We start from the raw sequence: 22,311 nt of genomic DNA, 5'->3' as shown, positions 1-22,311 counted from the left end.
ACTACAAAATGTATATAATATATATAGGAACACATAAACATTTGAATAAGTATATATATATAATTTTTCTGAATGATTGAGTATTGGTTTTATTTATTTATATATTATTTTCTGAAGCATGCTTTTCATTTTTTTTCAATTCAATATGTCAGTTTATGAGTCCATTGATATTGATCAATGTCACCGTTTCCACTCTTAACTCCTTCTGAAAAATTTATATACATATAAAATATGACATTTATAATATTTTGATCTAATTTTTATGGTACTTATTGCTAAATCTATTATGCATTATTTTGTATTGCTGTACAATTAAGTTGTGGAATTTGTCTAATTTCCTTTATAATAATATTATTATTATTATTATTATTATTATTATTATTATTATTATTGTCATCTGAGGGGCTTAAACTCTGGGCCTGGGCACTGTCCCTGAGCTATTCAGCTCAAGGTGAGTGCTCTATTGCTTGAACCACAGCATCACTTCTGGTTTTCTAGTGGTTTATTGAAGACAAGAGTCTCACGGACTTTCCCGCACACACTGTCACACACACATCCCACATTCCACACTGTTGCCTGGGGAATTCCCATATCTGTTAATACTCAGTACCCATGATGACCGGATTCACCTGTATTTCTTTTGTAACATTAATCATTTCTATCTAGGAAATGGAAAACCTATTCATTTATGTTTTGTTTAAGAAAACTGACACACACACTTACAAATATACTAAAAATATATTAGATACATAGATCTCTTCTTTTCCCATGGAGAATTCAAGGTCTATAAAACCTGGAGGAAACAATCTGTTAAGGCACAGGAAGAAATTTGGCTTGGGAAGTTTAAAAGTTTATAGTTTGGAGAACTTTACAGCCAATAATATCAATAGGCATGATATCAATACGATAAAGATTAAATGAATTTTTGACTAATAGTTACCCTGAAAGTGGCTAATAGCACTAAGGAAACAACTCAGAGAATATTTGAAAAGTAAATCATTTAAATGATACAAGAAGTTGTTCTAGCATTTATTAGTTCAAATTGAGATTGTGGTTAAAGATTACAATTGTTCAGGATATTATTATACTCACTGAATACAATCACATATTTATTGAAAAATATTCTCTTGGTGTAGGTGTGCGCATCTGTATATTGCATATACATTTTATGTTGCTTGTTCTCTACCTGTGTTAACAAAATTGTCAGGCTTCAAAGGTGGACACTACTGTTTAATGTTATGACAATTTTCCAAGCTTTATTTTCAACAAATATTTTGGAATTGTTTACTGAAGGACAGAGAGGGAGGAGAAAGAGAGGGGAAGAAAGACAGGGGTTCTAAATCTAAGATTGCAACAGCCATATACGAGAACGAGGCTGCAGAACAAGGCATAAATAGATGCAGTGTTGGGCCTTCAGTCCGCTAACTGTAAGAAAGTCCCCATTTGGCCACAGGTGTGGATTGTAGGAAAAAAGATAATTCAGTAAAAACAAATTCAAATAGTCTGAGACACTGTAGGGAGCCAGGGTAAACGCCATTACAAGATGGCGCCCACTCCCTTGCAGCTTTGAGGTAACCACTCCCTTTCAGGTGGTGCTTGGCGGGATGGCGGGTCCTGGGCTTTGCGCATGCGCGAGCCATGTAGAGTCCCCAGCCAATCCCGTGGCACCTGGTGACGGTGAAAGGCAGACGACCAATGATAGAAAGACCCGTGTTGCTATTCCCTATATAAGCGGCCATGTTTCAGGTGCACGCTCTCTCCCGCCCAAGCTCTCCTACAATTAAAAGGCTCTCCAATAAAGCGTGATCTGAGAAGACTCCTGGTGTGGTGGTCGTTTTTTCTCGCTGGTCGAGTAGACGGTCGCTACAAGTGGTGCAGAAACCCGGGAACGAACCAGGGACGGGACCCGCGCGAGAGGCTGAACCGGAGCCAGAACTCAATACGCGGAGAGGGCACGTCGGTAAATATCCCCCGGTATGCTGTTCACTGTAGATTTAGATATTTATTGGTTGCTTGCATTGCTTCTTCCTTTGTGGCTTGTCTTTTTGATGGTGCGCACTTGCCTCGAGGAGGGAGGGTTTGATTTAATCCAGGAAGGATGCAAAGTACTAACACGGCATCAGGATAGTCTATCAGAGTCAGCATACAGTAAGGGGGAGGAAAATAGGCCTAAAAGAAAAAGGGAAAAAAGACAAAAGGATCCTAAAGAATTAAAGCAAGAGGGACTGCAGCCCTCACAAAAGGAGAAGGGTTTTAGAGAGGAGGGGGTCTCAAGGAGACCCCCATGCCCTTCTTTAAAAGCAAACCGGTTCTCAGCCCTACATGTGGAAGGGCGGGACCAAGAATATAGTAATCTTGTGAGTGACGCAGAGGAAGAAATGTTAGAGGAGGTGGGAGAGGAGCTCGATCCAGCTGATAGTGAAGACTTAGAAGAGGCTGCGGGGGAGCACGAGGCAGACAGATATGGGGGGTGGCGCCCCCTAGGGGTGGGAGTACCGCAGCAGCCAGGAAGAGGAAACGGAGCTGCCCCTCACCCGTCGGCCCGCCCACCGTGCCCGCCGGCAGGGAAGAGTCACTTTATAAAAGAAAACACCTGGTCGCGATTAGCAGCCGCTTTCCCAGTCTTTGAGAATCCCATTACTAATGAAAGAGATTTTGAGCCGGTTTCCTACTCCCAGTTAAAAGATTTAGTTGAGGCAGTCAGGACATGGGTGACGGCCAATTATACCACTGCCTTGCTTCAAAGGCTAACTATTAATGCTATGATTCTGTGGGAGCAAAAACTGTTCAATATTTTCCTGAATTAGTGGCTAAACAGGCAATTTTGATTCTGAAAAAATAAATAAATAAATAAAAATAAATAAATAAATAAATAAAATAAAAAAAGGCAATTTTGGGTATAAAGTATTTTTTAATGCACTTTGCAAAAATTCCAGATAAATTAATTATTCCATACACCCGTGAGCAAGTTGAAATTTTAGCAGCCACAATGGATATATGGGCAATTCTTGTTTGCTCATTTCCAAATGTAATTGATAATCATTATCCTAAGCATCCTCTGCTTGCCATAGTTAACAAAAATTTAGTGTATTTTCCTGTTGTCACTTCAAAGGAGCCCTTGGCTGATGCTCTAACCATCTTTACGGATGGATCAAAATCTGGACAAGGTGCCTTTTTTGTTCAAGGACACAAACAGCCGGTAGTCTTTAATTTTCGGCCGAATGTCCCACAGGCTGTTGAATGTTTAATTGTGCTTGAAGTTTTCAAAAGATTTGATCAACCTTTTAACTTATTTTCTGATTCATTATATGTTGTAAATGCCGTTGCTTCTCTTGAAGTTGCTGCTTCAGTTAAGCAGGCCAGTACAATTTCTAATGTTTTGTTACAGATTCAATCCCTTATCTTAAACAGAAAACACTCTTTTTATATTGGACATATTCGTGCCCACTCTATGCTGCCGGGCCCGATGGCAAAGTGTAATGATTTGGTGGACCAGGCAACTCGGGCTGTGGCTCTGGTCGCTGCTGATCCTGTAGAATTGGCAAAAGACTTTCATAGATTGTATCATGTACCTGCTAATACCCTTAGGAAAAGATATAATTTGTCCAGGCATGTGGCAAGAGATATTGTTAAAGCCTGTATATCCTGTGTTACCTTTCTTCATCCTCCCCATGTGGGGGTAAACCCCAGGGGGTTGAGACCAAACGCCCTATGGCAAATGGATGTTACTCATCTGACAGAATTTGGTAAGTTGAAATATTTACATGTGTCTGTGGACACCTTTTCTGGTGTCATTCATGCCACACCTCTGGCAGGAGAAAAGGTGTCTCACGTCAGAATACACTGTTTAGAAGCTTGGGCAGCTTGGGGAAAGCCCCTTAGATTTAAGACGGATAATGGCCCTGCTTATACTTCCCATGGTTTTCGCGCCTTTTTCGCACAAATGCAGGTTGCCCACACCACCGGATTGCCCTACAATCCTCAAGGACAAGGTATAGTGGAAAGAGCTAATCGAAGCATAAAAGAAATGCTTCAAAAGCAAAAAGGGGGAATTGCTGAGTCAGCGTCCCCCAGGGAAAGACTTTCTCTTGCGCTCTTTACCCTTAATTTTTTAATTCTAAATGACAACGATCAGTCTGCCGCAGATCGGCATATGACAAGACACTCCATGGATACGAAAGACATGGTGATGTGGAAAGATTTTTATTAATAATAAATGGTATGGACCGGATCCGGTAATAACGAGATCCAGGGGAGCTGTTTGTGTTTTTCCAGAGTCAAGAAGTACCTCACTGGGTGCCAACGAGACTGACCAGGCCGGTGGAGACTGCAGAAGAACCCCCTCTTGAAGATGCCATCCACTCGTCTCCTGATACAGCTGATCTTCCTGCTGTTAGCAACAGTGCTAATAGCAATCCCTGTGATAGCTAAACCAATGATGCTGTGGGCTGTTACAATTTACTGACTGGATTGCCTCTGCGGTGTCCTTTTCCAAAGAGCGGGTGGGAGTCGGAATGTTTTTAGCCTGCTGCTTGGGAGGATGCGTGGTCTGCCTATGGTTGGTCTGTGGCCTTCGAGCCCAAACCAGAAGGGACAAGGTTGTTATCTTGCAAGCATTAGCCGCTTTGGAGAGTGGATCCTCACCCCAGATTTGGCTGTCGGCCCTAAGAGGCAGTTAAGCCTTAACATTCTGCATAGCCTTAGCACCCCGAGGGATCAGGGGAACCCATTGCACCGGGACAGGTATGCAATTTGCAATTTGGGACAGGGTGCAAGCTAAGTGCACTGCACTTGAGGAGATGGTTCTCATCTCCTCAAGAAGAGCATGCTGGGTCTCAAGTGGGTTGATGCCCAAGATCCCACCTCTGCAAAAAAGGCATCGGACGGGCCTGGTCATCACTGGGGAAGGCGCGCCCCTCAGGCGAAGGCCAGTGCAAGGTCCTAATGTTTTAGACAGAGGCCCAACCTCTACTCTTACCTGTTGCCAAAAAACAAAGAAGGGGGAACTCTAGGGAGCCAGGGTAAACGCCATTACAAGATGGCACCCACTCCCTTGCAGCTTTGAGGTAACCACTCCCTTTCAGGCGGTGCTTGGCGGGATGGCGGGTCCTGGGCTTTGCGCATGCGCGAGCCATGTAGAGTCCCCAGCCAATCCCGTGGCACCTGGTGACGGTGAAAGGCAGACGACCAATGATAGAAAGACCCGTGTTCCTATTCCCTATATAAGCGGCCATGTTTCAGGTGCACGCTCTCTCGCGCCCAAGCTCTCCTACAATTAAAAGGCTCTCCAATAAAGCGTGATCTGAGAAGACTCCTGGTGTGGTGGTCGTTTTTTCTCGCTGGTCGAGTAGACGGTCGCTACAAGACACTTAAACAAGTTCTGGACATCACTTTCTCTTGGGCTGCTGCTTTACAGACCCAATATTTGATCTAAAGTGAAACATGGAAATACAAAAGTTAAAACCCAAAGTCTAGTAATCTCTAAAAGGCCTGTTAACTCCTTAGTCCTCATACCTCATACTGTTACTTAGTGAGAAAGGCAGGGGGGAGATTTACAGTTATTGCAGACTTCTTTTTTTTAGTGAACAATGAGCTACCATCTTCAGTCATGTGGTTCCAGCACAGACTTGGCTAAGGTCTGTGACCCTGAATATAGAAGTTTGAATCTCCATAGTGTGAATTGGAAATTTGTCCTCCTACTAAGATAGGTTTGGGATACCTTGGGTAGCTATGGTCAAGTCTCTTTTTAATAGCCTCTCCTTTGTGCACATTTGGTTTGAATGCAAGGATACACATCTAACTAGTCGCAGTGGTCACCCCAGAGTAGAGGAAGAGAGTCACAGTAGAGGGACAGAGATCAAACTCATGCCATTTTCCATTTTATTTTATTATTTATTTTTATTTTTTTTGGTCCAGTCGTGGGGCCTGAACTCTGGGCCTGGCTGCTGTCCCTCAGCTCGTCAGCTCAAGGCTAGCACTCTATCACTTGAGCCACAACACCACTTCCGGCTTTTTTCTTTTTGTTTATGTGGTGCTGAGGAATAGAACCCAGGGTCTCATACATGCAAGGCAAGCACTCTACCACTGAGCCACCTTCCCAGCCCCTATCTGCCATTTTATGCTTCTTGAATTGATATGTTCTTCGTGTATTTTAGTAATTCAAGGATAAAAACTAGTATTGCATATAGATTTTTAATCGCCTCTATACTTCTGACAAAAAATGAAAAGTAAAAATGAATTTAAATGGAAAGTCAGTATGGTAAGAGCAGGGAAAAAGAATGAGCAATGATCATGGGTAGCCCCTGAATTCCAATCTGGAGACTTTATTTACCAACACTGGTGAATAAAATGAAACTATGTAACAAGACAGGCCTGCCTGCTTTTTCTCAGCAACAAGGCAGTCCTGACTGCCTTCCTTAGCAACAGGACATCCCTGCCTGTCTTTCCTCATTTATGCCATAGCCAAAAGGCTCAGGAGAGTATAACTAAGGGAGGAAGTTAGAAGTGTCTTTGTAAGGTGAAAAAAAAATGCTGGATATGTCTGGAAAACTAGAAAGCCTCTGGAGCCTTAAACTCTTAGGTCTTTAGACTTCCACAGAAACTAAACATTCAAAAAGAAAGCTAAGATGTGCTCTGATTCCCTTATTCAAAGAACACAAAGACTTCCCAATTACACAATCCTCCTTGCCAACAACAGCCCTTCCTAGTGAGGCTCAGGCAATAGAAGACACATTAAACTTTTCCTCTTGCCAGAAACCAGCCCACACCCTAAAGGCATCAGGACAGCAGGGAGGGAGAACTCAGCCCTGTCACAAACCTAGGATGAAGCTCTGAGGATCACACTTAATCTCAAAATGTACTGAGACCCCTTAAAGGTCCAACACCATCCAGAAGGTATCCATAGTCCTCCAAAAATATCAAGCTGTGATTCCCAGCTCTAAAGCTCAAACTCCGCACCCAGTGTTAGCCCTATTGAATGACATACAAGCCAAGTAGTGCTCTCTGATAAATTTCCTAAAACCATTGGACTTCATGTCAGCATCCAGTCATTTGTCTTCTGGTGACAAATCCTTGAGGACATTCAAGGCAAAAGCAGCCATGACCTCAACTACACCAACCATGGGCAGTTCAGCAAGCTTTACTCTTTTGCTTGATCAACAGTTGGTTTAATTTTGAGATAATCTCACCAATACAGTCCCCTAATATCACTGCCTCCAAGGGGAGACCCCCCCAACTTAACCAAACAGTCAAACAAACTGGAGGTGTTCTCTTTGAGCAGGACAGACCAGCCTTTCCATGAGTCCACTTCCAGGGGCATCCCTTTCCCAAGATGCCTTGGAAGGGACATCTGTTTCCCCCAGCAGGAGGCCTGCCGCTCCTCCACACTGGCCCTGACCACATCAGCCTCAAGAAAGCTAGACACTGAATGTCTAAGTTGGAAGAACTGCTGCCTCCAAGTTCTACAGTTGAGGAGATCCTAGGCAGGTTATTGTGCTGGTAGGTGGGCCAGGTTGAGGACTCTGCAAAGCCATCCAGCAAGGTTTCACCTACCAGCCTGCCCAGTGCCCAGCTGGCAAAGCCTGGTGTCTTCTTGGGCTCTGGCTTCCCTGGATCTGCAGTGTTAGGGAACCTTCAGATCCCTCCTGCCAGAGCCAGCATTGAATTGCCTACAGAGAACACCAAGTGCCCCTGGTCCATCTACTGCAGTCTTTAGCAGTTTCCCCCCCCCCCACCATGGGATGCTCTGGTGCAACCATTCTTAGAGGGATATTTCTGTGTAGCAAGCAAGTCTAGCTTTTCATTTGGAAGCCAGCAGACTACTAATATAGGCTCATCATCTGACCCCTGCCAACCTGGACAGCCTTGTTTAGGGGTCCACTGAACTCATCTGCTCTTGAACCTGCCCATATATTCTGAAAAGAGCCCAAAAAATCCTTGGCATCTGTTGTACCCCAGATGTGAGGCCAAAGTGGGGCTTCTGCAGCCCCCAGCCATGCTCCAAGCATAGCTTCCAACAGGGGAACACCCCCAGGCTCCACCGTAGACCTCTGATGGATAAAAATAGAGGCTGTGCCTGTGCCTCATGCAGTCACCAATCTGCAATCCTGGCACACGCACATCTGCTAAGGTCACCCCAGTAGCTGCTGGGGCTCTGACACCAAGACAGAGGCAGGCAGGTACACTCATGCAGGCTGACTTTGGAGCAGCTCCTCCTCCAGGTGCAGACCTGTTGGCCTTTGAAGCAGCACATGACATTGCAAAAGATCACACCACACACTAGAAGAACCCGATAGGTAATGGTGCTGTGCTCAGAGACCTGACAGAGGCAGGAAATTAGAGAGATATGGAGGCGAGGGGCTAACTCTGCTTTTTATGTGTTTCAATATCCTTGCCAAGAAATGCATATTTTTATCAAGAAATAAATAGGAAAACTTCTAACTCTTTGATGGAGTAGCTACGATCAATCTAACCTTCCTACCATAAACAACCACAAAAGTGGAAGCTATGTGAAAATAAATATATATATAAAGACATATATAATACAAATATGTAGGTATATATATGTATATTCACATATACAATTTGAATATGTATGTATAATATATATATGTATAATGTACAGAGGGAAAAAAAGAAATACATAGTATTTGAAGGAATAATAACCAATAGCTTCCCAGTTTTGATTAAAGCATGAACCCTTCTATGCAGGTATCTACATGGTCAAAAAATTAACATAATTACCTAAGTCCACACTAAGACAAATTCGAATTAAACAAAGACAGAAATCCTCCCAAAACGCAGAGATACAATTCATCACACCCAAGTGATCTTCAATGATATTATGACTAATTTCTCATCATAAACTAAATTATCTATTAGACAGCAAGGGCAAGAAATTTAAAGTGCTAAAAGGACATATTGAAACCTACCTTTCTAACAAATATACTGTCTCCAAATGTAAGAGATGAGCTAAATACCTACCAATGGCTCAGAACTATAATCCTAACTACTCAGGAAGGTGAATTGTGAGGATTGTGGCTCAAAGCCAGCTTGTACCCTCAAGAGGAAGTTGTAGGACTTAACTGTCCTTGAGAAGGTGGGAGGCCTTTGTGCAATGCCATTGTTGGAACCAGACAATAAGTTGACAATCAAGAATGGAGGCTATTAGGTAGAGAAGCAATTTATAAGATGCAGTGGTCCTCTAGAAAAACAGAGGATATTGAGCACTGTCCTAGTGGTTTCAAAAATGCCATGATAATGACCAGAGCAACCTCAAGCCCACCTGGAGTCCTTAGCAGCAGTCGTTGAGGCCTCTGAGCTAGAATGTCAATGCTGGCAGGCTGTGATTGGTCCACTTTTTCTTTGACTTCACTGGCCCAGACTCTGATTGGTCCATTTCCTCCATGAGATTACAATGCCTGGTTGTGATTGCTCCATTGTGTGAGTCCATGCAGATATATAGGAAGACACTGTGCTCCAACCTCTGTCAGTTAACAGAGCTGGGAGCTCTTGCTTGATGACCCGCTGGACTGATTCAAGGCTAAATGAATTTTTGGTTGTGGGGACTGGTTGTCGTTTGGATTTTGGTATTTATTTTACTCTTTCTGGTTTGCCATTATTTTATTAAGTTTATTTTAGGTAGACTTGCTACCTGCCATCATAGTGGGAGGATGGAAGGACACAAAGAATCATCCTCAAGCTTCTTGAAGGAGGAGATCATCAAACAATACCAGATGAATGAGCTCATCGACAAAGGTACCTATGGACAAGTGAAGGTGGCCCATCCCCATGTCACAGAAAAGGACGTGGCATTTAAAATAGCCTGGAAGTGAGAGTCATCATCATTGGATAAAGAATGAGGTGGACATTTTTAAGACGGTATGGCTCAAACACATCATCAGGTTGTACCAGTTGTTGGAGAAGGAAGAGTATGTATGTATCATCGTGGAACTGGCCACTAGGGGATACCTCCTGGGGTGGATCTGAATATCGTGCCGCCTGTATGAGGATGAAACCAGGAGGCTCATCACACAAATTCTAAGTGTTGCTCACTACCTACACCAAAACAGAATCACACACGAAGACCTTAAGTCCAACAACATCCTGTTGGACACCAAAGGCAATATCAAGGTCAGTGGTTTTGGTCTGAGCATCTGGCTCAACCTGGGGCAGTTGCTAACAAATGTATGTGGTGCTGTGCTATTCCACCCCCTGAAATGTTCCTGGAATTAAGCAATGATGTCCGGGAAGTGGCACTGTAGCTCAAGTGGTAGAGCGCTCGCCTTGAGCTGAAGAGCTGAGGGACAGCGCCCAGGTACAGAGTTCAAGCCCCACGACTGACAAAAAAAAAAAAAGAAAGAAATGATGTCCGGGTGCAGGTGGCTCACGCCTGTTATCCCAGCTATTCAGGAGACTTAGTTATTCAGGAGACTTAGGATCATGGTTCAAAGCCATCCCAGGCTGGCTCTACCCTCTGAGCAGACTCATACTGACACCAAAGACTAATTTGAGGAAGAGATGGCAGAGAATATATTTGGCTAGCAAAATAGCTACTACTATTCTTAGAACAAGCTGCTGAATGTGGGCCCTGGAACAAAGCTCTTCTAGACAAAGGTGTGGAGAGCTCTAAGAGATATGAAAGATAACCTCACTTGAAAGCCAGAAGGCTGTTATTGGGATGAGAGAGATTTGTAGGGGGTCTACTAAAAAAAGTTGTAAGTGGGATCCAGGAATGGATTGCTGTTTGCCCAGCAAGGCCCTCAGTCCAGCCCAGAAGAGAGGTGCACCAACTGCCTTAGGTTTCCTCAGGAGGGATTCCAGCCAAGGGACACCTAGTACTGCACTGATAAACTGGTAGTTATTAAAGCATGTAATTTTTGTGCATTGTATCAATTCCTAGCACATGCAAAATGACTTGAGCTCTATGATTTCTCTCACTTGAAATTATTAACATTAGCCTGTTACTCCTGAAAGTGGATCATTATAGCTCAGGAGGTGTGAATGTATATGTGACCATACAAAATGATGCTAACTGAAATGAAGACATAGAAACAACAGGTCTTCTTTTGTTTAGTTGTCAAGCTTGATGTAGCCAATATACTGTAGCTAGTTCTTTCTTCTTACTTTATATCATTTTTCTTTTCCTATTGGTTTTATTCATTGCAATTCCTGTCTTTGATTCTGGTACTCTGCATCCTGTATATGCATTTATCTGATTGGGGAAAGGGAAGGGAAATAACAAAATACTGAAAGAAGTACAAAAGGTGACCCATTGCAACAATGATACTCACAGGACACTATGGCAGAAATTAACTTTACAATGTAATGTGTGTGGGCGAAATGGAGGGAAGAGTCAGGGGGAGAAAAAAAAACTGCAGTACGTAACAATGTTCAATGAGAACTGTAACTTACTCGTGTAAATGTAACCGCTCTGTACAGCATCTTTATAATGAAATAGATATTTGAAAATATAAAAATTGGATGGATGAGCAAGATGGCAAGGGGCAGTAGGGAAATGCCACAGCTCTCCCCCACCAAAAAGAGAGTCGTGTTCCAATGCTTAATCTCCCCAAGAAACCGACAAGAACAAAAAGATGAACACTGAGAGAAAAACAGAAGGCAGGAAAAAAAAAAAGAGAGAAAAAGAATTTCAGAAGAGAAGCGCGAAGACCCCTTCCCCAACCTCTACTGGCCATGCAGCAATGCACCAAACCACACCCAGCCAGCACGACAGGGGCTGCCAGACTCCCAGAGACACAGGGGTTTGTCTGCAGATCACCTGCTCAGAAGCAGCCTGAGGTACCGGTGTCAGACCCGCTGATCGCGACGAACTGAAGAAACCGCCAAGCCCAGAGCTTGCACAAAGATCCCAACCCCACCCCTCACTCTCTATCCGAGCAGAGAGGCTCCATCCTGCCAAAGCGACTCGGCCCCATGGCAAGAATTACAGAGCTACACAGAGCCACAGAACACCAGAGCAGAATCCTGCAAGGAAATGGTGGTGATCCAGAGAACGCAATTGGAGACAAACCGCAGTGCTCAGTACCTGCAGATCACCTGTGCAGAAGTCGTCTGAAGTACCGGTGTCAGACCCTCCAACCGCAATGAACAGAGAAACCTCTGAGCTGGGAACTCAGCCTCTCGGCGGGAGTGCCAGAGCTACATGGGATGCCCACAGAAAACAAGGCAGAAGACCTGCAAAGAACTGATGCTGATCCAGAGAGTACAAACAGAGACATACCCCAGCTCTCAGAACCTGCATGGAGGCCCTTCCCCCATCCGTCGGGTGGAGGACAGAGGCCCATCCTGCAGCTTGGACCCTAACAGCATCAATTGAGGCAGAGACAAAAGAGAAACTCACAGAGCCACCACCACCCAGCCCAGCCCACAACCACCTTAATTGAATTCTTGATTTCAACGGCAACCAATGATGTACATCACACAAAAAGAACAATTAGCACCTCGGTGAGTATCCCACAGTAGACAGTGTATGCCTTAAGAGAGAACAGAGCTGGCGGGAATCCCGCGACCCTGACTCAGACACCCTATCCCAACACCTGGACCACAGGACCCACTAAAACTGGGAAATGTTCTAGAGCTCTACTAGACTGTGAAGCACACTCAGCTCGCCAGGCTAGAGCAAGCGCACCCCTGGTAGGGAGCTTAAATGCCCAAGCCAGGAACAGCACCTCTGGGTCCAGACACCCAACAGTGGAAGAAATTTGAGTACCCCAGGCTGCATAAACTAGGCAGGATACACAGCAGCATAGGTCCAACCGGCATGTCCCAGGCCAGGCACTGGCACCAGGTCTGGGGATCCGGTGACTGGGCAACACAACCAACTCCTCCCAACTGAAGTAAGAAGCTGCATGTGCCTCAGCAGAGGGGAGAAAAACAGGGAACTGCGTTCCCTGGGAAGCAATTCTGTGACAGCAAAGACCTGGGGGCTCAGGAAAGGAGAAGCCTAAACCCTACCAGAACCCAACCCATATATTCTAGGCTGGAAATTGAACAACACAAGCCACCAGCACCTGATAATAGTCAGGAGCTCTGCTGGTAAGGTTGCTCAGCAGTAGAGTACTTGTCTTGGGTGCATGAGGCCCTGGATCTGATTCCTCAGCACCACATAAGCAGAAAGAGATAGAAGAGCTTTGGCTTAAATGGTAGGGTATCAGTCTTGAGCTGAAGAGCTGAGGGACAGTGCCCAAACCCAGAGTTCAAGCCCACAACCCACCAAAAATTATCAGGAGCCCATAGCAAACTCCAGCATCTGGGACAGTGCATCCAGCACATCCAAATTCGCCAAGAGCACCTGTAGGAGCACTCTGGGCTGCTCAACTCTTCCAAAGACAGGAATTGCCAGTGATCTAAAACAGAGAACTGAGAACCCTATATGTGTCAGACCAGCAGCTGGAGGCCGGCCCTCAACAGAACCGAGATCAGGTACAGATTCTCTCTAGCAGCACAGAAACAGCAACCAAGAAAAGACAGACACCTATTGACCAAAACAAATTTTCAGATTAGTCTCCAATAATCCCTGAATTCCCATGCGAAAATCAGAAAAATTACAAGGGTTATCATGACCCAGGATAGCAAGCTATCCCCAAAAGCCAGCAGCCACCCTGGGGAGAGCCCTAGTGGGAGCAAAGCAGGAATGGAAGACAAAAGCTACATCCAAAATATGCTGGAGGCAATGACTCAGGAAATAAAGTGAGAAATAGACCAGAAAATTAAAGATCACAGGGATGAACTATCAAAAGAGATGCAGGATCTAAAACAGGAGGTACGCGCAAAAATAGAGGCAGCACACACCTCACTGAGAAGTGATATCAGTGCAAAAATAGAGGCAGTATACACTTCATTAAAAGGTGAGATCAGTACTTTGAGAGCGAACATCAAATCCATAAATGAGTCCATTTCTTCCATGCAAACCACAATGGAAGCCACAGTTAACGGAGTGAACGAAATGGAACGTAGAGTGTCAGATACAGAAGACAGCATACACCAACTGGACCAAAACATTACAGATGTGGAAAAATCACTTAAATTATGCCAAAGGGAAATTCAAGAGCAAGCAGATAGGGTCAAGAAATTTAACCTTGGTATAATTGGAATGGACGAAGGTGAGGAATATCAAAGCAAGGAAATGTTACACCTATTCAACAAAATAATCAGTGAAAATTTTCCCCATCTCAAAAAATAACATCTTACCTACATAACAGAAGCCTATAGAACACCTAGCAAGCAGGATCCCAGGAGAAACACTTGTAGACAAATTATAGTAAAAATGGTAGATCTGAATAATAAGGAAACAAACTTGCATGCAACAAAAATGAAAAAGGAGCTATACTACAATGGGAAAAAAATTAGGATCACTGCAGATTTCTCCACAGAAACACTGAATGCAAGAAAGGCCTGGGAAAGTAACATACGATCCCTGACAGCCAATAACTGTCAACCCAGACTGATATACACAGCAAAGCTAGCATTCACATTTGATGGAGAACTGAAAAATTTTAATAGCAAAGAAAAACTAAATGAATACATAAACATTAAGCCAGCATTACAAAGAATTCTAAGAGGGGGGACACAACCTGAAGAAAGCAACCAGAAACAGGGACCTAGACCCAGACAGCCATCAATAAAACTGTAACTGAGGAAGCACAGGAGGAAAGGAAAGAAGAAAACCTTAGGAAAATAGGGAATCACAGGGACCACAATGCATCTCTCTATACTATCTCTTAATAATAACGGGCTTACTTCACCAATCAAAAGAAAAAGAACTGCAGATTGGCTCAGAAAACATGACCCATCAATCTGTTGACTTCAGGAGACCCACCTCTCAGCCAAACATACAAACTGTTACCTTCAGGAGACCCACCTCTCAGCCAAACATACAAACAAATTCAGAGTGAACGGCTGGAAACTGATCTATCAGTCAAATTGACCCAGGAAGAAAGCAGGTGTAGCAATCCTGATATCTAACAAAATAAATTTTTCATTATAATCAATACAAAAAGACAACGACAGACTTTACATATTAATACAGTGAACAATCAAAGAGGTGGATATTACTACCATCAACTTACATTAGTGCACCCAGATATGTTAAGCAAATACTCTCAAACTTACAGAATAAAATAGATCCCAATACGATAATACTAGTACACATTAACACCCAACTTTCTCCAAAGGACAGGTCTGCCAACCAGAGGATTAGCAAAGAAGCTACTGAATTAAATGAGGCCATACTTCAAGCGCAACTAACTGATATCTACTGAGTATTTCAACCTAAAAAACACAGTACACATTTTTCTCAGCAGCTCAAAGAACTTTCTCTAAAATAGACCATATCATAGTTCATGCAAGGAATTTAAGCAAATACAAGGGGATTGACATAATCCCCTGTATCCTATCTAACCACAGTGGAATGAAGCTAGTTCTCAATAACAAAGTATATTGCAGAAATTACTCAAAAACATGGAAATTGAACAATACACTTCTAAACAATGCCTGGGTAATGGAAGAGATTAAAGAAGAAATTAAAAAATTCCTACAACTCAATGAAAATGAAAACACCTCTAAAAGAAACTTTTGGGACACAGCAAAAGCAATCCTGAGGGGCAAATTTATTGCCCTCAGTGCCCACATCAAGAAAATAGAGACAGACCACGTAAATAATCTCATGTTGCAATTAAAACAGCTAGAAAACATGACAAAATAGAACCTAAAGTTAGTACATGGAGCCAGATAACCAAACTAAGAGCAGAGATTAATGAATTAGAGAATCAGAGAATCATAGCCAAAATTAACCAAATAAGCTGGTTCTTTGAAAAAAATAAATAAAATTGATGGACCATTGGCAAGTTTAATTAAAAAAAGAAGACAAGAAAACCATATTAACAGGATTAAGGATGCCATGGGAAAAATCACAACATGTACCCAACACATCAACAGAGCCAAGGTCAAGAATCACATGATTATCTCCACAGATTCAGAAAAGGCCTTTTGATAAAATTCAACATTCATTCATGCTAAAAGTTCCAGAGAAAATAGGAATAGAAGGAACATTTCTTTAAATAATAAAATCCATTTACGACAGACCAATAGCCAATATTATATTTAATGGGGAAAAGCTACAACCAATTCTCTTAAAATCCAGAAAAAGTCAAGGATTCCCACTGTCTCCACTCCTCTTCAACATAGTTGTGGAATCTTTAGCCAGGGCAACAAGGCAAGAAAAAGACATTAACGGGATCCACATAGGGAAAGAAGAAGTTAAACTATCCCTTTTTGCAGATGACATGATACTATACCTTCAATATCCCAAAACTCCATCCCCAAACTCTTAGAAATCATATATCACTTCGGCAAAGAAGCAGGATACAAAATCAACCCACAAAATCAGTTGCCTTCCTGTCCACTTACAATGTACAAGCAGAAAAGGAAATAAAGGAAGCAACCCCATTCACAATAACCTCCCGAAAAATTAAATATTTAGGAATTAACCTAACCAAAGATGTAAAAGAACTATTTAATGAAAAGTATGAAAAGTTAAAGAAAAAAATTACAGAAGACACTAGGAAATGGAAAAACTTCCTATGCTCTTGGATAGACAGACTTAATATAGTGAAAATGGCAATACTGCAAAAATTTATATACAAATTCAATGCAATTCCTATTAAAATACCAAAGATGTACATCTGTGAAATACAGAAAACAGTCTCAAATTTCATATGGAATAACAAAAGAACTAGAATAGCCAAAACAGTTCTAGGAAATAAAGACAACATGGGATAGATATCCATGCCGAACTTCAAACACTACTATAGAATTATAATAACAAAGACTGCATGTTACTGGCACAAAAACCCGAAGACAAGTAGAATAGAATAGAAGATCCAGAAATAAATACACATGCCTACAGTCAGCTGATATTTGACAAAGGAACAAAAGACATACAATGGAAGAAACACAGCCTCTTCAACCACTTGTGCTGGGAAAAATGGGCGGCCACATGCAGAAGACTAAAATTGGGCCCCAGCCTATCACCATGCACCAACATCAACTCAAAATGTATTAAAGACCTTAACATCAAACCTGAATCTGTGAAACTACTGCAGGACAGAGTAAAAGGGACACTTGAACTTATAGGCACAGGAAGGAACTTCCTGCACAGAGTCCCAGGGTCACAACAAATTGGAGAGAGACTCTTCAAATGGGACTACCTTAAAATAAAAAGCTTCTGAACAGCTAAAGCTATCACAACCGTGCTAGAAAGACAACCAACTAATTGAGATAAAATATTTATCAGCAATATAACAGACAATGGGTTAATATCCAGTATATACAGGGAATTCAAGAAACTGATCTCTCCCAAGACTAACAAAAAAATTACTAAATGGGCAAGGGAACTAAAGAGACTTCTCAGATGAGGAGATAAAAATGACAAAGAAACACATGAGGAAATGTTCAGCATCCCTGGTTGTGAAGGAAATGCAAATAAAGACAACCCTGAGATACTACCTTACCCCAGTCAGAATGGCCCACAAGTCAGCCAACGACAAATGCTGGAGGAGATACAGAGAAAGAGGAACCCTATTACACTGCTGGTGGGAATGTACACATATACAACCTCTTTGGAAAGCAGTCTGGAGGTTCCTCAAAAAGCTAATTATTGACCTCCTATAGGACCCAGTCATACCACTTCTAGGCATCTATCCTGAACAACAGGAACCAGTATACAAGGACACATGCACCTCCATGTTTATTGCAGCATTGTTCACAATAGCCAGGATATGGAAAAAACCCAGATGTCCCATCATAGATGAATGGATCCAAAAATTGTGGTATCTATACACAATGGAATATTATGCAGACATTAGAAAGGACAAAATAATAATGGCATTTGCATGGAAATGGATGGAGTTAGAAGAAATCATGTTGAGCGAGGTAAGCCAAGATCAAAGAGACAAATGGTACATGGTCTCCCTGATAAGTGGATGTTAAATCCAAAATGTTAAGTGATACGACAAAATTAACAGGACTTAAGAAACAGAGAGCTTCCACTCATCTGGTTGAATCACAAGTAAATAACTCCATGCTGCTGATCACATGTATGGTATATATATGTACACTGGAGGGGATCCAGGAAGACAACACAGAACTAGAGGGAATCAGGGAAAAACATACAACAACGGGACCAATTAGCTGCACAGGACATTGACCAAAATGAACTAAGCAACTTAATGGCAGCAATGGGAGGGAGGGAACAAATGAGAAAGAGGGAACAGCTGATGCTATGCAAAACAAAAGAAATGTACATACCACCCAATGTGGAAGAAATAACTGTATTGCAAAGCTCATAGAACTCATAAATGTTATAGACCATGATAGACAATTTGCTCCAGGAAAGATAGAATGTGTTTGTGAGTTTAACTGAGCATCACGATCCCACAATAGTTTGAAATTTGGGAAATTATGTAATCACTTAATCACAATAAAAAAAACAAAAACAAAAGCTGAGCATCAGTTGTTCATGCCTATAATCTTAGCTACTCAGAAGCCTGAGATCTGAGGCTCATAGTTTGAAGCCAGCTGGGGCAGGAAAGTTCAGGAAACTTATTTCTGGTTAACCACCAGAAAGCATAAGTGGAGGTGTAACTCCAGTGTTAGAATTATAGTCTTGAGTGAAGAAGCAAAGGGAGAATGCCCTGGTCCTTGGTTCAAGTCCCATTTTAAAAAGTAAGAAAATAAAAGCATGCTAAACTTCTCAGGCATTTGGAAATATCATTCATTCTCTAATGATGAGGTGGGGGCTGGATGACTTATGTCGAACTTGCCTAGGCCAAGGACAAAAATAGACTTGGTAATTATAAAAGGCTATTCATAACCTAGTTGTTAAGATTCTTAAAAAGAATTGAATCTGAAAACTCTTGTAACTAAATAAAAAAGAATATTTCTAGTTTAAAAAGCAGTGACATTAATCAAGATGTGTTGTATTCATAAACTGCTTTGAACAACTACTTAAAGATAATAATAATAATAATTAGTAGTAATAATAATAGTAAAAGGCCTAGGGGGAGACAGGCTTCCTGCAGCCTAAGAGGGTAAATTTTCTGGAACTACTGCCAGACACTTTTCCTTCTGTTTGTTCAAAATTGCAATGTGTGTTTTCTGAACATAATATACATATGATCATGAAGCCTGAAAAAAAAATTAACATGGCAAAAACTGCAATACTGACCCCCAAAAATTGAAAATGAAATACTCATCAAAATCCCAACAATATTCTTCAATTCAGTAGAGAAAACAATTCAACTTTAGTATGGAACTACTAAATTACAGATGAAACAGAAGACTTAGAAATGAACTCATGGGCCTATATTCATCTTACACACACACACACACACACACACACACACACACACACACACACACACACACACACATAATGGAATTCTATTCACTCATCTGAAAAGATGACTTTTCACTAGTCTTAAGGAAAATGAAAGGTTGGGGAAAATGATACTAAGAGAAAAGAGAAAGGAATGCAGACTCCGAGCAATATAGGTTTCATGGATTCATTCATAGTAGCTAGAAGGTGCCCACAAATCTACAAGTAAACAAGACAGATTATTCCTCGTCCCAGTTAGAATGGCGTTTATCAAGAAACTAACAATAGTAAATGCTGGCATGGATGTAGCCAATTGGGAACTCTATTACACTGTTGGTGGGAAATTAAACTTGTTCAACCACTGTGGAATGCCCAGGCTGGCTTTGAATAGCAGTCCTCAGATCTCAGCTTCCTGAGTAGCTAGGATTACAGATGTAAGCCACTGGCACCATGCTAAAAATGGGGATTTTTTAGAAAAGAAAATCCACTTCTTCACCTGTGTCAAAACCTCAGATATCACTATTAGAACATTTCATCCTCAAGTCATTTCTTCAGATATCTGTTAATTTTCTCTTTTCCTTCATGTGGGAATACTGCGGTCAATATCATTTCAGCTGTGGTACTGGATCAATTGTATGGTAATTGCTAGCATCTAAATCAAGAACTGTTACAGGAAAAGAAATGAAACCCTCATTTGGAATAATTGTTTTCTCTTTTTATTACAAATCAGTGATTGATTACTTCCTAGTGTGATATTGGACGTCCAAACAGAGTGATGACATTTTATTTCTCTTCAGCCTTCTCTCACATGTGGTCAAATATTTAAGAATACAAATATTTCCATTGATAATTCAATAGCTGACCTCTAAGAAAATGTGCATTTCTGGACTTTGCTCTCTTGTCCTTACATGTGCAGGGTTTCAATGATTTGTATGTTCTACAAGGAATTCTATTTTCCAATCTTTGTGTGACCAATTTTAGTCTCTCTGATCAGTCTTTCTGACTCTTTCTCTGGAGTCTCATTTCAGTCTGCCTCATAATATTAGTTATTAGCTAAATAATGTACAGAGGAGTCACATTTGCGTGAGCAAGGTAATGAGCAAGGTAAAAAAAATTGTTACCTCCTCCTTTATTTTTCCCCTACCATCCTTTCCCTCCCAGCTCCATAAGTACACAACCCTCCTCCCTTACCCCACCTAAATTGTAAAGTTCATTTTTCAACATAGTGTCTTGTGTATCTCATGGTTACAATGTGTCAACCTGTACCCCTATTTAAACATTTTGTTTTCTTTCTTTCCCCTCCACAAATTAGAGGAGCGTATATAGAAGATGTAGGCGCACCAACTTCAAATACAGTGAAAACAGGAGTTATAGCAGGAGAGAGGAACATATAAAGAAACAAAAAAATCACATCGCACATTATACGTATGTTAGAAACAATAGCAAGAAAGAAAAAACCACTTGTGTCCCTATCTTGGGGTTCATGTCCCTTAACATCATCCTATCTGGTCATATGCAGAGAGCTTTTGACCTTTTCTTCTTAACCCAGACAAATATTAGTTATTGAAAATTAGGGAAACCATGGGACCAATGTTAATTTGGACGTGGCTTACTTCACTTAATATAAGTTTTTCCAAGACTTTCCAGTTACTAACAAATGGGGAAACGTTATTCTTTCTGATGGAGGCATAGAATTCCATTGTGTATATATACCACATTTTCTTGATCCATTCATCTGCTAAGGTATTGGGGTTGGTTCCATATATTAGCTATCTTAAAGAATGCAGCAATAAACATAGTTGTGCTGGTAGCTTTAGTATGGTCTTGTTTGTGATCATTTGGGTAAATGTCCCAAAGTGGGATTGCTGGGTCATAGGGGAGCTCTATGTGGAGTTTTTTGAGGAACCTCCGTACTACTTTCCAAAGTGGTTGAACAAGTTTTGTACTTCCACCAAGAATGCAGTATGGTTCCCTGGTGGCCACATCCCCTCCAGCATCTGTTGTAAAAGTATGGAATGCTTCAGAAATTTGTCTGTCATCCTTGTACATGAGCCATGCTAATCTTCTCTGAAATGTTCCAATGTTTCTGCTATGCATTTCATTTTGTACTCCTGAACTTGGCGAGTGATTTTAGGTGTGTCTACAACAGTAGAATCAGCATAAATCAAGCCAGCATTTCTTCATTGAAGATACAAGGAAAGGACACAGGTTGCCACATTGTAACAATGAAATATACAAGACACTCTATGGGGGGGGGGGTGGAGCGACATGTTGGGGAGGTATGAAGGGGCGGAATGGTAGGGGAAAGACAAAGGAGAGGGTAACAATGCTCAATAAGAAATGGACTAATTACCTTACTTACGTAACTGTAACCCCTCTGCACAGGAACTTTACAATAAAAATATAAATTGAAAAGATACAAGGAAAACTTCTGTACTTATAGGAAGTTGTATTTGTCACACAATATCAGCAAGGTATTGGTTTTAGGACCACAAGCATATTAAAATTTTGGATGCTCAAATTCTCTACATAAACACAGTATATTATTTCCATTAGAATCTTCCCACAACCTAGTGCAGGGTAATTGCTAAGAAAATTTTTACTACATTCTATGTTTGTAATGAAAAATAAAATTATATGCACTATTGACTGATACCATTTTTTTCAGATAATTTATTTATTGTGAAAATATCGTACTGAGGGGATTTTATTACATGGGCAAGGTAATGAATATATATACATATATGTATATTCATATATATACATATATACATATACATATATATATAATGTTTTATAATCAAAATATTTTACATCCTTTTAAAACATTTTTTATCATGAAAATACCATACAGAGTTGTTACAATTACAGAGGAAATGTAATGAGTACATTTTTATCAAGCATTATTGCTTCAT

The 22,311-nt window shown here is 41.4% G+C and overlaps 1 non-coding gene across 1 annotated transcript; it reads right to left on the bottom strand.

Moving 5' to 3' along the window:
• Window positions 1-21,400: 21,400 nt before the first annotated feature.
• LOC138816097 (U6 spliceosomal RNA) lies at window positions 21,401-21,504 on the bottom strand. Its single transcript, XR_011368555.1, has one exon. It is a non-coding gene; the product is annotated as a U6 spliceosomal RNA (small nuclear RNA).
• Between the last annotated feature and the right edge of the window lie 807 nt (window positions 21,505-22,311).

The sequence above is a fragment of the Dipodomys merriami genome, unplaced genomic scaffold, assembly GCF_024711535.1.
Source record: "Dipodomys merriami isolate MVZ:Mamm:240054 unplaced genomic scaffold, mDipMer1.0.p SCAF_682, whole genome shotgun sequence".
Taxonomy (NCBI): domain Eukaryota; kingdom Metazoa; phylum Chordata; class Mammalia; order Rodentia; family Heteromyidae; genus Dipodomys; species Dipodomys merriami.
The sequence above is the reverse complement of the archived record's forward strand: the minus strand, read 5'-3'. Positions and strand labels throughout refer to the sequence as shown.